Genomic DNA, 17,490 nt, shown 5'->3' with positions numbered 1-17,490 from the left:
AGTCCTCCAAGAGGAGCTGGGAGGCTGGTCAGGGTCAGGACCCTGACTGGGGCAGTGCTCAAGGTCAGCCTCAGCCCAGCATTCAAGACTGCTGCAGTGAGGCAGGTCCCTGGTCCAGCCAAGGAGTCAAGTCAGCAGGTTGGGAGTGGGGTCAGCGCAGCTGGGGTTTGGTGGAGGTGAGCAGCATGGGGAGGAGGCAAGCTCTTGGTCCCACCTCCTTCATGGGGATCTGCAAAATAAGAAAGAAAAAAAAAAAATAAAAAATAAAAGCGAACACAAAATATAAATGGAGAAAAAAGAGTAAGATAACAAAGATACAATACTATCTCGCATGATAAGCATCACTCACAGCTCTCACAATTATTATTTTTTCTGAGCACCAAAATAAAACCACAGTGCAATATGTTTGGTTTTTTTTGTTGTTGTTGTTGTTGTTGTTTTTAAAACTACTGCTCCCAAGCAGTGAAGTGCTAGAAAAAGTAAGAAAAGTACTCATCTGAAGCTTTAGTGGAGTTATATGATTAATACATAGTATATTTTGACTTCTCAGTGAGTTTGCATGGAAGCTCAGTGAAAGTAATGGTCCTGGTGAAATTCTTCCCTTGAAGCTGACTGCCTGTCCCCAGGATCTGAAAGGTGGTTTTCCTGTCCCACAACATATGTCCCATAATATATCTTACCCTCCCTTGAGTCCAAGGGCTAACAAAGTCCTTATGCTTCTTCAGTAAAGGGAAAAAAATGTATTTATAATACTGAAATAGATGTAGCAGTACAGACATATAAACCCACATGAGTCCAGCATTTGAAAAAAGAGTTAGAATAATTGGTTTCCAAGATTTTTGGAAGCTTTAGAATTGATTTGATATGACATTTGTCACGTAGTTTTGATTTCTTATAATGTACCTAAGGTTTTTTTCTATTGTCACTTGGTTATCATGATTTGTCCATTCAGTTATGAAGTATTCGGTGTCATTTATGTCTTTTCAAGTTCATTCTCTATGTCTGTAAATTATAATCCTTTATTAGGGTTGGCAATGAGCTGGAATTTCACTAATGACTTCAAAAATGATGTCTATACTTCCAACCTCTTCACATCAGTGCCAAATATGGAAAATTAATTCTTCTTCTTTACACCAGCTGTCTGTGCCAGAAGACAGTTGAACAAATGATAGTGCAGGGAGAAGAGAACAGAGAACAGAAAAGTGGAGAATTGGGATTGAAATTAATTTGATTGTCATTCTGAGAAAGGAGTACTTTTATGATGCTAGCCTACTCCATGCCAAGAATTATTAAATAAAGATAATTCCAATGAAAAGGTCTTAAACCCAGACAGAAACCAGAAGCACCCAGCACTTATTATTGCCTAAGACTAACTCCAACAGGAAATGGAGATTTAAGACCACATTTTCTCAAAGCATATTTTCTGCTAGATTGAGCTGAGTGTAGGACATCAGCTGGAGCCCATGAAAAATTACACCTCTAATAAAAAGATGATAGGACGATGCTTTCCAGGAGTGGGAAAGATGAGTTTAAACATTTAGTCCTAGCTCTACAGTGACATGTTTTGTAACAGCAGGTCAGACAGCACTCTACAGTGCAGCTCTCAAACAGAAGTCAAGGCTCCTTCCTTCTGACTGACAATAAAATATGCCCTGACATATTTCGATTTACTTTTTTTTTCTATTCCATTTCATTCTGTACTTCTCTATGCAGTCAACCAAATTCATGTAACCTTTCCTCTCAAGAATAATTTTTCAGTTTTCAGCTTTAGTGATGAAAACCACAAACACAGATTAGCATCTTTATAAGGACAGTAGACTTTGCGTGTAAGCTTACTGTTGGTGCTCAAGCAATGCACAAAAACTGCTAGATAGAATAATTTCTCATTTCATATCAGGCTTGATATTAAATACTTTCTGATTTGAAGTTATGGATTCTCGTCTCTAAAACAATACCAAATCTTAGCTATATCTCATAGCTATTACCCTGTTTGTCTTTCACTGGCAAAGTTCTTAGTTGTTATTCTAAGAATTTTGGATACAGTGCTGCACATTTAGTTGATTAGAAATTCTGATTTACAGGCAGAACAACAACAACAATAAAATAAAGGAAGATATGCCAAAGTCTACCTTTTCAGCCTCCTTTTTTAAATTCATTTTTATTTTCCTTCTCCATCCCTCCCTCCCATAGCAGATATGCTTGATGAGCAAGCTTTGGTAGTCCAGGAAAAATTTTCTTCTTTATGAACTGTACATGGATTTCAAACCTTCTATTCTTGTGTATTTTGTTTTGTTTTGTCCGTTTGTTTGTTTTTCCTAACTGGTCACTATATAAAACTTCCAAACATGCTATAGTAATTCATGATGATATCTTGTATAGTCCCATTCTTTATTATCCTAAACATATAGCCAGTAAAGAATTAATCAGTCTAATAGAAATATTTACTGTTATTCCAGGTTACAGTAATCAGACAGTCCAGTCCTTATCACTTTAGAATTTCTTGATCCTTTCAGTGTAAAGTCTGAACTTTTTTTTCCTCTGAACTAATTTACCCCAAGGAAGGTTTGGGGAATAAGCATAAAAGCATCACAGACTAATCCCTGCAGATTATCAATCTTCAACCTTTTGCATAAGAGCATCACAGACAAATCCCCGCAGATTGTCAATCTTTAGACTTTTCTGAATTAAGTTCATTTTAAAAAATATCTTGAATATTTTAATGCTGTGGTAGACTCATACTTTTTCAGTATCGGTTTCTATCAATTTTAATGAGAGGATTACAATTTTCAGGCTTGAATATTCAAACCTCACCTCATAAATGCATCTGAGAAGCTCACTTAGCAGATTAAAAACAAAATGAAAAAAAAAATGGAGGAAAATTTTAGCCAAGCATCTCTTGTTGACTACGTGTTTGGTGACTTGATGTTTGTTTGTTTGTTTTTAAGTCCTACTGTTTTATGAACTTAATTTCTGAGTTTTTTAAATAGACCTATGGATGTGCATCACACACTTACAAGTACATGTTACTGCCTGTAGTTTATAACTAGATGACAGAATTTTGACAAAAGCTGGGACAGAAATAAGAGACAAACCCCATGACACAAAATAGAAGACAAACATAGAGAAGAAAAAAAAAAAGTAATTGAAAAACAACAAAAAAAAAAAGAATTTAATACTTCATTATTTCATGAATGACAATCCTGAAGATAGTCCACTGCAAAACTTAGAGGAGGTCTTTGGGCTGTTTTTAAGGTTTAGAATAAATTTTGTTTAGTCGTTATTTTACCTCACTTTAGAGGTGAAATCCTGTAAGTTTGGATAAATGGTTATATTTATGCAAATATAGTTAGATTCAAATTTCAGAAAAACAATTGAACTAATTTTTAGTATTAATGCATTTTGTATGCATAATAGACCTTTATAGTCTGTAAAAGTCATCAGCCATTTAGACACGGATTTTGCTCAATGAAGTCGAAGAAATGGGTTAACATGCAACACGACAGGATCAGTTTCGGAACATTAGTTTATAACCCACACAGCAATTATTTAAGTATTTAGGTGGATTTAATAAGCCAAATAGCCCTGAAAATCTTCACAGAATGTGGCCCATGTTTGAACCAAGTTGAAGCCTTATTACTCTTCCATCATGGTGTGCTCCCTTCCCCTTTTCCTCAAATCATAATAGAATTTAACCAGAGTAAGTTTTAGAAGAACCATACACACAGGTTTCCTTGTGTGCTAGCAGACTATTTTGAAGTTGTTTCAACACAAGACCATATGACAATTTAAACTCCTTTATAAACTAGAAAATGTGTATTAACCATTTTGTCTTGGTGTAACTACTCTAGTCATATTGCACTACATCTTCCTCTTGCAAGCATCTGCATCATAAACCAAGTAGAACATGACACATTGTTCAAACAGTTAAAAGGAGCCCCTAGCCCAGAGACACTTCTCTTTGGTCTTTGCAGTCCTCTGCACAACAAAATTGGATGCAGCAGATGAGCTAATGAGATGGAAGTAACACTGTTAATGACCACAGATGAATGAAATGAGACTCTGATTGTGATTACATGTTCCTGCAGCTGCTTTATAAGTTAGGTTGTGCTCCACTTTCTTTTTAGTTGGAGGAAAAACAGTGTGTTGTCTATAGCTGTTATTTCACTGGGTGTGCTTGTGTGGGATTTATGTGGCAATGGTTTGGTAGCAGAAGGCTACAGGGATGGTTTCTGTGAGCAGAGGCCAGTAGTTGCCCTATGTTAGAATAGAGCCAGCTCCAAGAGAGACCTGCTGCTGGCCAGAGCTGAGTGAGTGGCATGTGGTGTACTTCTGAGAGAGCGCACTGGAGAAATGGAGTGTGGGGGAACTTCTGTGGAACAGCAGCTTGGAGAGAGGGGTGAGAAAAAGTAAAGAGAGAACCAGCCCTGCAGAAACCAGGGTCAGTGGAGAAGGAGGTGCTGTCAGTGCCAGAGCAGAAGTTCTGCTGCAGCCCATGGCAGGCCCTAGCGAGGCCCCTGGTGGAGCAGGCTGTCGCCCTGCAGCCCATGGGTCCCACATGGAGCAGATCTCCACACTGCAGCCTGTGGAGAATCCCCCAGTGGAGCAAGTGGATGTGGCCTGGAGGAGGCTGCAGCCCATGGAGAGCCCCCGCAGGAGCAGGCCCCAGGCTGAAGCTGCGGCCTGTGGAGAGGAGCTCACGTGGAGCGGGGATAGAGAGTGACCATGAAGGAGCGCCAGAGACAGAGTTAGGGTCTGGCTGCAGCCCCCGTTCCCCTGCCCTGCTCAGTGGGAGGACATGGAAGATGGTGTCTGGATCAGAGGTATTTTTAGTTTGCTTTTTGTTTCTTACTGCTTGAATCTGTTAGGCAATAAGCTATATAAAATTCCTTATGCTGTCTGTTTGGCCCGTGTCTGTAATTGGTGAGCAGTCTCCCTGTCCATATCTCAACCCTTGAGCACTCTTCTATCATCTTTTTTTTCCCTCTTCCTTTAAGAAGAGGTAGAGGAAGCAGTTGTGGTGGCATTCAGCTGCTCATGGGGGTGAAGCTGCCAGAATGCTAGAAATTTGGTGTGTAATGCTTCCCTAAATGAGTTAAATTCTTCACCGTTTCTGCCACCATTCCAGAACTTACTCTGTTTCGACTGATGCCTTCTCTGTGTTGTGTCTCCTGTTGTTGAATTTTTAATTTTGTTTCCCCTGTAACTGAAGTACTTCTCTTTCTATTGCTGTATTGTTTGCTCTTTGTGCATAACTTGCCTGGGTAATTGTAATAGCTCTCTATTCCTCTAGTGTTTCCTTCAAGTCATGCTTTCAACAGGCTTTGCTTCTGCTCTCTCTCTCTTAAACAAAGAGGAAAAAACTCTTGGATGTGGTTTTTTTTTTTTTTTTTTTTTCCTTATTGTAGGCTTTCCAGTGGCTTGTTTTCCCAAGTTGTTTATAAAAACATTTGCTAAAGGCAGATAAACTTGTAAATCTGACATTTCTAACTTTACTTCTCTCTTTCACATCTATTTCTTTTAGGTACTTGTCATAACTTCAGTGCTAACAGTTATTGGTTGAAACAAAAGTCTTGTTCACCTTGTATTTACTAAATTTTTCCTTATTCCAAATAGGTTTTGTTGTAGCACTGTGGTGTGAAAGTATTGCTTTTCACCATATACTCTAGCTCTTGAAATGTCCCTGATTTTCAAACTTCTTAAAAATTGCCTCTTGACAGAAATCACTTTGGAATGCAGGAAATCTATGTAAAAAGTCTCAGAAAGGAACAGGAACACTTCTTTTGTGATGGTAGTCTCCTACACATACCAAGTAAACTGGGTTACATCTTGGAAGTAAACCTTTTTTTTGCAGGCTCTATATGAGCCTCTTGGTATGTAGGCTCATGTGAGGTTCCTCTACCCTATGCTAGTCAGGTAACTATTGTTCCCCGTCTAGGTCTTCTCTTCTGCTGCCATATTCAGCAAACTCAATGTCAGAATGTTTGTCGTAATCTCTTTGAGGCTGAAGAGTCATATAATCTTTGGGGGGAGGGTGCAATGAGCAAAAAATAAAACTGGTTGATGGAACTTGGAAGTCTATAGAAGGAAAAAGATGACTTTCAACACATCCTGAATTTGTAAATTCTTTCCTCCATTTACCTTAATAATTCTGTTTGCCATTACTGGAACCTAACTGTCTCTGTGGACTCTAGGGGCTTTGGTCTGATCCCATCTGTTAGGTTTCCTGTCTTTAAAACTACTGAAGATCAGTCTAGCAGGATCTGATGTACATATCCAAAGGTTTTCTGGATAAAACTGCTTTCAGGCACTGAGTAAATATATCCATACAGTAAGTGATGAGTGTTTTATGACTGGTGTTAAATTTGCCCTGAACTTAGTCACCGTTACATACTTGTTTGGTGTTTCAATGTAAGCAGTATGCACTTATAAAGTTACTCTTACCTTCAGAAGAATGAATCTTCAATTCTGAAGTTTCCCATGTTAGCAATGGGTAAATTAAGATATTGTTTATCACTAGTCATTTAAAAAAAAAAAACAAAAAAAAACTTAGCCACTTTCAGTTATTGTTTGCTATTTGATAAAGTAGCTACTCAGCAGTTGAGGTTCTTAAAGTTTAATTACCTCCATGAAGCTTTGCTATCAATTCTACAGCTTTTATGCAAGACTGTAAATGTTAATTTCTTCTACCACAGGCAAGTAATTACTGTGCTACTGAGTACAATTTTTTCTCTACCAAAGATTTAAACCATTCTGGAAGTTTACACGTGATTGCTTAGAAGCCAGAAGTATATATGAGGAAAAAGGAAGCTGTGTATAATGTTTTATACTCCACCTACTAATTCCTTTAAGTCATCATCTTATAGTTCTTCCTTCCATTGTGTTTTGGGGATAGTGAAAAAGGAAGTCATATCCTGAAATATATGTTTATTTCCTCTTTCTATCACTCTTTGCTAACACAGTTAACAACTGCGTGAGTTTTTACTCTGTCCAATAGTAAAGAGCTGCATTTCTGTGTTCACCAACAAGAGTTAATGAAAGTAATCAGTTAATTCCTTTTTGACTTAGTTATGATTGTGAATGTTGCAGGTAAGGAATTGACAACTTAGAATTCTTTAATCTTAAAGACAAAAGTAAAAAGAATTTCCAAAATATTGTAGGAGGCATTGACCTTTTAATTTCCCTTCTCATAAAACTAACGTATAGAAGGATTTCCTAGCTAGCCAACAGCTTTATGAAAGTTATTAGAAGTCTTGTGTCCAGCCTAACAAGAACACCATAAAAGAAGGTATGTGGCAGGGGAGCAAGGAAGCTGTTCCTGAAAGAATGAAACGTAGATTTCTCTGGAGAAGTATACAGTTTTATGACTAGTGATGTCCAAATGGTCTATTTACATAGATTGCTTTGTGTCTTTATGGAATAGCTAATTCCTTGTTGGTGAGTATGGCTGCTACATGCTCCCCAGCACAATTAGTATCTATATACTGTTGTTTTTTTTAACTTGTTAATAGATATCCTTCTGTGAATTGAGAAGGAAGAATGCATTTTGACTTTTCTCAGCATAGCAATTTCTATTGCTTTCTTGAATACCTTGCTTTCTCAAACAGAATTGCATATTCTTTGAATCTATCAGTAAATCACTTTACAGATGTTCTCTATAATTATCTCTTTACCCTCTTTGACTACTTTTTCAATTTTAAAATTCTTAGAGAAAAAGGGTCCTAAGATTTTATGTATCCCATGACAATGCAAAAATATCTAAATTAATTTAAATTATTTTGTTTCTAGGAACTAAGTCCACACAGCAGTGAAGAACTTTTTTAAAGAAGGGTTGAAGAACTCCAAGGTAAAATGCAACATGGCTTTAAATAGAAGAAAATATATATCTAGAACTCTAAAGCACTTTCTTTTTTATTGAATCTTAATATGACAAAACTTTTTTTTTTTAAGGCAATGGAGAGCATCATGAGCATGTCATGGACTTCATATGATCCAAGTGCTTACTCGCTCCAATTCTTCACTTCTGTACAGTAAGTAGTTATCTGTTGGTCCTTCCTCTAACTTAAGTCCTCTATGGTTTTATGAAAAGCTGTTTCTGACAAACAAAATCAAAGCTTGGCATTTGCTAATTTATTTTTTTTAATGAAAGATAACCTGCAATTGATTATTGGTTCGCTGTTTGAAACTTGAAGGATGGCGGAGGTTCTAAAAAATTTTAAATCCTAATACATCTATTTTTATCAGTATCCTCAATCAGTGATATTTTTTCTTCAGGTTCATTTCATGTTCTATTATCGGCAATAACACATGAATTCAATATGTTTCTGAGCAGTACATCCTCTTCCTTTCAGAAACTAGAAAAAAAACTAATATCACTAGCAGTTGCCATCCTCACAGTGGCGAACACAGAGGGGTAGCGGGTAGGCTGATCTTCTTTGTTTCCTATCTGTTTGCAATATAATACATTTAGCTTTTTGTCTAAAACTTGAGAGAAAGGGGGGGAAAAAAAAGCCATGAAGGGGGTGCCATATATTTCTTCTTAGATAATGCATGAATTTGGGACCTGAGAATGTCATTGCTCATTAGGTAATTAGGATGTGGAACATATCACTGAGAATATTTATGTTGGTAACCACTTACTAAACAAATGTGTAATTTCATCTTGTCTTATTTGCATGTTCAAGTGGAAAAATAAGGGAATCTGCATCTTGTTTTGTTGTTTCAAACTGTTGGTAAATAGTACTCATTCATTAGGATAATGCAGCTAGAAACAACAGTAGCATTTGGTTCTTATCAAAGTTATTTTGTCTGTTAATAAACATCCTTACAGAAGCAATCACTTACTTCCTTAGGGGAGAATGCTATTACTAAAATAAATTCCACTTTAAAATGTTTGCTTATGCATTTTTTTAAGATGCTTTGTGTTAATTCACTTTGGTGCTAAGAGAACATAGTGTTAATTTGCAGAATGTAAAATAAACTATTCAAAAGTTCAAATACAGTGCAAAAACAAAACCCATATCATGCCTATGATAGATTAAGTTAGTTGGTATTAATATAATCACTTTTTTACTCCAAGCTATACGGTCATTCATCTCCTGTACAACATAATGATAAAAGTTCAAGAACAGTATAGGGTTTTTTTGCGGACAGAAGAAAATGTGTTGTTAGTGGACATCTTTAAGGTAGTTGGTGCTATTGAAGTCCAAATTGCTACTGTGTAGGAGCAGCCACTAAAGAGAAAGTTTTAAGGTTTTAATTTATCACCCTTAATCATCTTTCTGACTAAAGGTAATCAGATTGCTGCAAGCAGTCTTGTCCTAAATCTTAATTCATATTAAATGGTCTGTCATGCATGCCCAGTGTCCTCTGCACAGACTTTTCAACTTCTGCTACCTTGACTTTAAGAAAAGTCACTGATATGAATAACGTGGCTATGGAGAAACTAATAGAAAGTCTGAAAAGGGTATATTTCTCCAAAATGAAATACACAAACTCTGGATTTCACTGTTACTGTATAATGTATTGAGGGGGGATGAAGCAGGTGAAAAATGTCCTTTGCTCTTTGTATACATTTTTGGTATTTCTGACTCTCTTATTATTAGAGTGGCACTATATTGGTGGAAATTAGATGCAGTTGAGTTAGATTAACAGGTTTAAATAGGCTGATTTAGAAAAAAGACTTTTAATTGTTTAAAGTCAAAGCAATGTTACAGGTAGGGTTTGTTGGTCTTCATTAGCTTGTGCTTAGAGTTCAGGGATTGTTTTTTCATTATGTCTAAGAAAGGAAATAAACTGCCAGTCTTCAGACGTGCTAAATTACATTAGAGGTAGACTAGTTTATTGCTAAAGTATTTTGAAGAATATTGTCTTAGCTTGATCAAAGAGGTAAGCAGGCTTTAGCCTGATTAACCTATAATAGTAATAATCTTTTCTTCAGAAATATTTTTTCTGACAGTATGATCTTGACTACTCATTTTCCTCTTATGACAATATTTCACCAACCTTAAAACTAATTTAGGAGGAAATAAGCTAATTGTTTTTAAGAAGTCAAGTAGGAAACTTATCTTTTCTTACATGCATCGTGAATAGCCAGTTAGACAATGTTAAGTCAGATGCTCTCAAATTACCAAGTGAAATTTAACCTTTAGTATTCCTTTTTACGCTGACCTCTACTCCTAGGATTCTTAGCAGTTTTATTTCTGAAATAAAAAATACTATGTGAAAACCACTTCAAATGACTGGTATGAAAAGAAATATACCTGTCTTACAAAAGATCTGAGGAATTACAGGTTAATTCACATAGCTTCATTTTTCAGAATGAAACAAAACTAATCCATTTTTAAATGCCCTCAGGAAAGCAAAGAAATAATTATCCTCTGATGTTTGACTGAAATATACTGCATCAAAATCAGCTTTTTCCTGACAAGCTTGCAATTCCTATAGGTAAGCATGGCAACAATCCTGACTTCAGTAGGACTTTAGTATGGCCTCCTATAATGATCTTAGGTGAGCAACCTAAGCAGTTATGAACTAGGTAATGCTGTTATGAGAGTTTTGAGTTACGTTACCCGCAACTACCAATGGAGCACTGTCAGACCAGGAGGATGTGAACGGTGGATTTCTGGAGGGCTGCCCCTATGTTTGAGAGTGAATTTTTGCCTCTTCTGTATGAAGAGCATTGTGTCTCTCCTAAGATAATAGGAAAAAGAGAAGGAAATGGAGTTTGTGGCTTGGGATCTGTGAATTTTGCAAATGCAGTAGCTAAAATCAGAGCAGAGGAGTCTAATATAAAATAAAACTCCAAGAACTTCCAGAATGAAGAATAGGAGTATTAAACTTGCAAATGATGCTAAACAATCAAAATTGGAAAAAACCCAGAAGGACAGGATTATGATAGAAAGTAGTCTCGATAAACTGGAGACATGGTTGAAAAAATAAATATTAATATAGAAAAACATGCTTGAAGTGGATCAATGAATGGCAAGCATAGTACACAGTTGCATGTAGCATTTCTCCACTTATTTCACATGACTTGTAAAATACTTTATATTTTGCTTCATCAGAAGTACTGTGTCCCTTTTGAGCACAAAATATAAGTACATTTTCAGGCCACCTTCCATTCTTGACCTAATAAAAAAAATAGATTTGTTGAGTTTAAAGAAAGAGAAGACTCACTGAGATTAGGATAAGAAGGGATATCTTTAAACTGCAGCAGTGTTGTGTTAAGCAAGATCTTTTTAATTATAAAAGCAGAGGAGCAACAGAGTTTACTGCCTATAAGGGCTAGGGATATCTGCTATTTGGAGACTTCTAGCTATAGATTAGGCTGATATCTTCCAGAAATGCTTTTGTTATCTTCTACCTTTTTTTTGCATTGGACCATGAGGGTGACTAATGACCTCTGAACACCCTTTTCAACCCTCCAGCCTCCAATTTCCTAGTGATAAATCTGAAAGAATCTCACAAAGGGAACTCTGAAGAATTACTCGCTTCAAAAGAATAGAAAGTTTTTTTTTTTTATATATCAAGTTACTGGCTTATACTGAAAAACATATATACACATCTTATGTATTTTCTGCCAGTATTAGTTTTATTTTGAGAGTATTAATGACACAAATCTTCCTTCACAAACATTTTCTATTCTTTGTTAGTTTTGTTGTTTCTGTGGGATCTATGATGTTATTTAGACCAAAAATATAGTTAAAGTTAGTTTTGACCTCAATAAAATTCCCTCAAGAAAGCAAAATTGAACAAACTACGCACAAGTGCTTCTACAGTCAAAACTGATCGATAACAAAAGACAATCCTGAATTTGTTAGTTACAGATTTTCATTATATCAATGATAATTTGTACTTCGGTCAGTACTTGGAATGGACTTTCTTTTTGCTAGTGTTCTTAATCTTTAGATGATGGCAACATGAACAAAGAGCAACTGAAACCAAAAAGACATAGTGTACAATCTCTTTCAGTCATACCTTCAAAGTTTGTTCTTGTCAGTCATAAAATGTAGAATTTAAAGAACTTAAACATGCCTGCTAGAGGGATTGCCGTGATTTATGAGGCAGTCTACAGTGTCTGATTCTATCTACTGTTATTTGGTACCCAACAGTTTTTGATAGTTCTATTTTCATTTCCAGTTCATCCACACAGATTCATGTAACTGCACAAAAGCAACTGTTTACAGTCTTTGCTTTCATGCTGATATACTGAGTGCTTCAGTTGGCATCTGCTGTTTTGTGCTGTCAATCAGATGTTCAGTGGTAGGGCACTTCCTACTCTGGTTACTTCTTTTACATACACAGATAAATGTTACGTGTACCAATTGATTTAAATACTGCCTGTTTCATTTGTAAAAGTTTTTCTTGTCAGAAAATAGTTAACTATTCAATCTCTTCATGTGCTAACTTCTCTTGAGTTCTGCTGTACCTGAAGTACAGCCAAGCCTCCTGGGCAGGAGGTATCAGATATGAAGAAGCAATAGGCTGCCTTCCTGAACACAAACAACAGAACACAAGACAAAATGCAGATACTAAAAACATTTTTCTTTAATAATAGTAAAATAATGCTTCACAGGTAGACATACAGAGACTGGATACTAAAGTAATTAGTTTTTCACACATGAATTTCTATGTGGCACAAGCACAGCTGATGTTTTTGTTCTTGTTGCTGATGACTATGACAACTGTCCACCCTGTAAGCAACTTTAAGCTCTTGCACAATTCTATATGTAGTTGGGTTATGTCATCCCAAATAAGATTTCCGTGTTTCCTTTCCATCCTGTGATATGTAGTGTCCTGCAAATGTGAGATTCTTGTTTTCTCTCAACACTCTTCAGTATATACTGTACTGATAGTATAATTAAAAATTTCATTAGCATAACTAAGTCACATTTGTTACTCTGTATTTTAAGACAGGTCCAACTCTAACTTGAATTGAAACTTAATCCTAAATTGCCTTCTATGTATATATGTACAGGTTCACTGAGTTCAAGCTGTTCCTTTGATGTATACATAGGATTAAAAACATATGGAACATTGAGAGCAATTATGTTATGGATTCAAAACTGAAAGCATCTAATAAGATGGATATGCAATCTTTTCCAGAGCAGTTATTTTCAGAAGTACATGAAAAAAGATATAGTTTTAAATGTCACTACAGAAGTGCAGTCATTAGGCATATCTTTGGTAACTCTGCAAAAATACATTATTTGGTGGTGTTGTTCAAATGAAAAAAATATTTGAATACACAGTTGAAATTCGGGAATTTTAGGTAGAGAGACAATGATTTCTGAAATCAACAGCTCACAGGAGTTTTAGGGTCAAACTCATTTGACAGCTATAATTTTTAGCAAAATAGCCCTCATTTGTATCTGTCCAGGACGTGTAATTTAAAAGGAATTCCCCAGTTCATGAGTCATTAGTTACACTACAATTGAGTTTATCTACAGCAATATTTCAGTCAAAAACTTAGTGCAGTTTTAATTGTTTCGCTTTATGGAGGGAATCTCAGTATTGTTTCCTAATCCTGACATTCTTATTAATTAGTACTATTGAAAGTCTAAACAAGCAAACAAAAAAAAAAAACAACACCAGTTTCCATCAGAACTTTATTGTAGGCCTGGGTCAACTGTAAAAGACAAACATTATCCCAGCATTGCAAGCTTTTTTTTTTTTTTTTTAAAAAAAAATAAAAAAGGAAAAAAGTCTAGATATACTTAGAGACTGTATCAAAGGAAAAAAAGGTCTTCAGTTATGCTGCAAAGTGTGAGATCCCAGCTGTATCATTTAAGCTTGGCAGTATGTCGCATTAAAGGGGTGTAGCTGATTAACCGTCACGGGCCCGTTTGGATTCAGAGTACTGAACCAGTCGGACATTCACCAAAACTGGGGGTCCGTTCGGACATTCACCAAAAACGTAATAACCGCCTGGGGGGTCCGCTCAGACATTCACCAAAAACGTATTAACCACCTGGGGGTCCGTTCAGACATTCACCAACAATGCATTAACCGTCTGGGGGTATGGTTAGATTCAGAACACTGAACTATCACGGATAACCACCCTCACCCTAGTCGCATTAATGAGAGCTATCACAATGCAATCAAGTATGGTTTATTACAGCAACAGATAATCAGGTTCTTTTGGATTGCCGGTGATAGTGACTATCTGCAAAAGCAAGCTAGTATGCATGAAATACACAGGTGTTACAGGGGTTCTAGGTGCGGGTTCTAGGTGCGGGTTCTAGGTGCGGGTTCTAGGTGCGGGTTCTAGGTGCGGGTTCTAGGTGTTACAGGTGCGCAGCCTAGAAATAAACGCGTTAAAAGGATCAAAGACTCTATAGAGATTTATAAGCAAATATTCAGATCTCACCCAAAGGCGTCCCAATGGGGGGGGAAGAGAGGCTCAGCCCGTCGACTGATCCCAGGAGTCAGGAGGTCCTAAGGATGTTGTATGTCCTTGGGATGGTATCTCCCCTGACAATGGTATCTTCCCTAACATCCCCTCTCTCTTGGTCCAATTTATATTATTTTCTATCTTTTAGGTGGAGCTTGAGTGGCTCTAGTCAAGCATATCTTAGTTATGATTGGTGTAAAGTTTTCTCGTTTCCGTTTAAAGTAATAGGCTCTGAGAAATTCAGAGCGCATGCTCAGTGAGGGGTGGTCGCACCTTGGAGGCGGGTAGCTTTTGGGATGGAGGTGTGTTTTGGTATTATAATGATATTATAATGAGCAAAAAGTACACTAGGGTACAGCATTTGTCAAAACATGACAGGTCTTTGGCTTAGGGTGGCAAAAAGTGCAGCTTTGTGCACAAGAACAATCGAGGCCCCACCTGATTACAGAGCCTAGCCGTGGTGTCTCCACTCCACTCCACGCTCCGTGGTGTTCCTTAGAGCTAGCACACCAAGTTTCCCCAGCGCGATAGCATCTAAGGTTGGGAGCCTAGGGAATGCTCAGATAATGCAGTTATGCCCTACCCTGAAAGCCTCTTCAATGCTGTACCTTTTCCTTAAAAGTGTGAATGTTAGTTTTATTTTCCTAGTTACTTCAGGCATTTACACCACACAGTAAGAATATATAGCTTTTAGAAAGTAAATTCAGTTTCATAGCTAATGGTCTGAGCATCATGTGTAAGATCTGATTGCGAGGAACTAAGATATAATTTAGATTAAACAAAGTATTTCCATTTGCTAAAATAATTCATTTCCTCTAAATGGAGAGCAGAAACAACTGCTGTTACTGTGTATCATTAGCAGCAATTCTAGAAACGACATCATAAGCCACTTTTTTTAAGAAAGAACTGTACATATGTGGCAGTTACATTTAAAAAATAAACAGGAACAAAAACAAATGGAATCAGTAGATGCTGTACAGAATGTGATATTGATTATTAATCATCAAGATATTAGAGTTGAAACAAGAATTGTGTATGACTGTGGGGGCAACTGAGGTTTATATTTCCCAAGGAGTGGCCTGGGCTAGCTTGTACCAGTAATAGCTCTACCAGAAACCCTTGTACTCCGGGTGAGTCTCACCATGTGTCTGCTACTGAGAATGTTTTCAGCTATACTGAAGAGAAATGTACATGCTGCTGTTGGATAATAGTGGTTTTAAATTTATAAAAAAAAAAAAAAAAAAAAAAAAACCTGCTATCCCTACTATTGCAAAGGTAGAGAATTTACTGTCTGTGAAAACTACAGCCTCTTAACTTCTGCTAATTATTTTTGTGTTTTGTAAGAAAATAATTCCTCTGCCTCTCCCTCATTTAAAGTACCAAAGAAATAATACTCTGGTACCTATGTTGGACTCCTCCATTTCAACAGGTGAAATAACACTGAACAAAAATACAGATGCTAAAAGTGAATAAATGTGTCTACATATAAATAAAAGTACACATATCAATAATGGAGTTAGACATTTCTGTAAAGGGAAAATTTAGACTGCTAGATTAAGCCAATTTTAAACTTCAAAACAGGACTGAGCTAGGCTGGCATTCATTAACAACTCACTTTGTGCTAATGGTTAGTTCCTATACAGTCAAATCTTAACATTTGAATCTTAAATTAGCTGTAACTACACCCTACCACAGAGGTGATGCTAGGAAGTAAGGACTGATAGCTGAAGTCCATTGTGTCCCGCAGTCCCTGAGGTCAAGATGAGCAAGCTACAGAGCTCTTCTGTGAGGACAGCCAAAACTGAAGAGTGACTTTTTTCTCCCATCTCTTTTCACTTGAGTGTGGTGTTCTTATATTGCTTGCCCAACCAGAAGGAGGATCTCATCTGTTCCCAGTGGATCGTATCTTGTTTATGGTTTTGCCAGTTGTCCTTCTTGCGTGTTCAGCAAGATGCTGATCTGCTCATTTGCAGTCCCCTGTGTTCAGTTTGTTCTTTATTCTTGATCTTGCAAATTGTTATTTGTGTTGCTGTTCACATGTTTTCTTATGCTATCTGAGTGCAGCTGTACAAGTCTTTGCCTTCTTTGGAGATCACATTGCCCACATGTTTATGCAAAACACTTATACAGTGGGTCTGCACTAACAAAATACATTTGGTTACAGTATTTTAGTATACTTGGGTTCAAGGCAAGCTAATATTGTTTCTACTCTGATTAATGCATTTCTCAGGTAGAGATATTATGGGCCTCTGTTGAATGTACAGCTGTATAAGTAGGCTGCTGCTGGACAGAGACGTATTTGCTGCTTCTAAGAAACAGTTATTCTCTGTGGGGATCTGCATTCATATTATCTGTGAACAGCTGCGGAGCTCCTCTACTAGTTCAGTAACCACATGTTTTACCCTTAATAAATGAAGTGAATAATAGCACAACACAGAAATCAATACTGGAATACCGATTCCTAGTCCTTAATGCCACTGAGTTCATAGAATAGCAGACCATGATGGCTGATGATCCTGATTAAAATAATGATGATACACATGCAACTGCTGAACAAAATACTTTGTCTTCACAAGTAGTGGTAATACTATAGGTAGCACAAGGTTCACCATAGGCTCTGTCACACATGCATAAACTTCATCAGGAACAGGAAATCTGTCCTATTAAATGCATGCCATTCTTCATATTTAGAGGTTATATCTACCCAAAACATCCCTGTATCCAACAGATCTGACTAACTCTGTTTTTGGTGATATACTTGAAGAGATCTGTTTAATAATTAGTCTTTTTGGTGTTACTCTATTGGGTTGGTCTCAAATCTACTGGAAATACTAGGATAGTATTTTTGGCAAGGATAATTTCTTTGAATAGTGTCATATACAGCCCGTTAACTTTTCTGAAGTACTCTCCTGATGATGTGGGTGTAGAACACACTTATAGATTGATTTTCATAGTTGTCTCCGAAACACTTCTCCTAGCTCTTCTGGGAGTGTTTTCTTTGGCTCATTTGGCTGAATTTGTTCAAGGGAACTTCTTCCTAGCTTTACAAATGCCGTTTACCCCACAGTCAGTGGAATTCATCTAGATAGGAGAAGAGA

At 36.8% G+C, this 17,490-nt stretch overlaps 1 protein-coding gene across 3 annotated transcripts in view; it reads left to right on the top strand.

Moving 5' to 3' along the window:
- The window catches only part of RAG2 (recombination activating 2), a 489,305-nt gene that overhangs the window by 165,696 nt on the left and 306,119 nt on the right, over positions 1-17,490 (top strand). For 2 of the 3 annotated variants that reach the window (XR_011809782.1, XM_038180252.2), the window contains exons 3-4: positions 7,786-7,843; positions 7,948-8,027. The gene's annotated coding sequence lies outside the window, so the exon portion shown is untranslated. Of the gene's footprint in view, positions 1-4,138; positions 4,821-7,785; positions 7,844-7,947; positions 8,028-17,490 lie in introns of those variants that run through there. The other variant, XM_072039037.1, reaches the window with a different exon arrangement.

The sequence above is a fragment of the Anas platyrhynchos genome, chromosome 5 (assembly GCF_047663525.1).
Source record: "Anas platyrhynchos isolate ZD024472 breed Pekin duck chromosome 5, IASCAAS_PekinDuck_T2T, whole genome shotgun sequence".
Taxonomy (NCBI): domain Eukaryota; kingdom Metazoa; phylum Chordata; class Aves; order Anseriformes; family Anatidae; genus Anas; species Anas platyrhynchos.
Note: the sequence above shows the minus strand (reverse complement) of the source record. Positions and strands in the feature narration are given on the sequence as shown.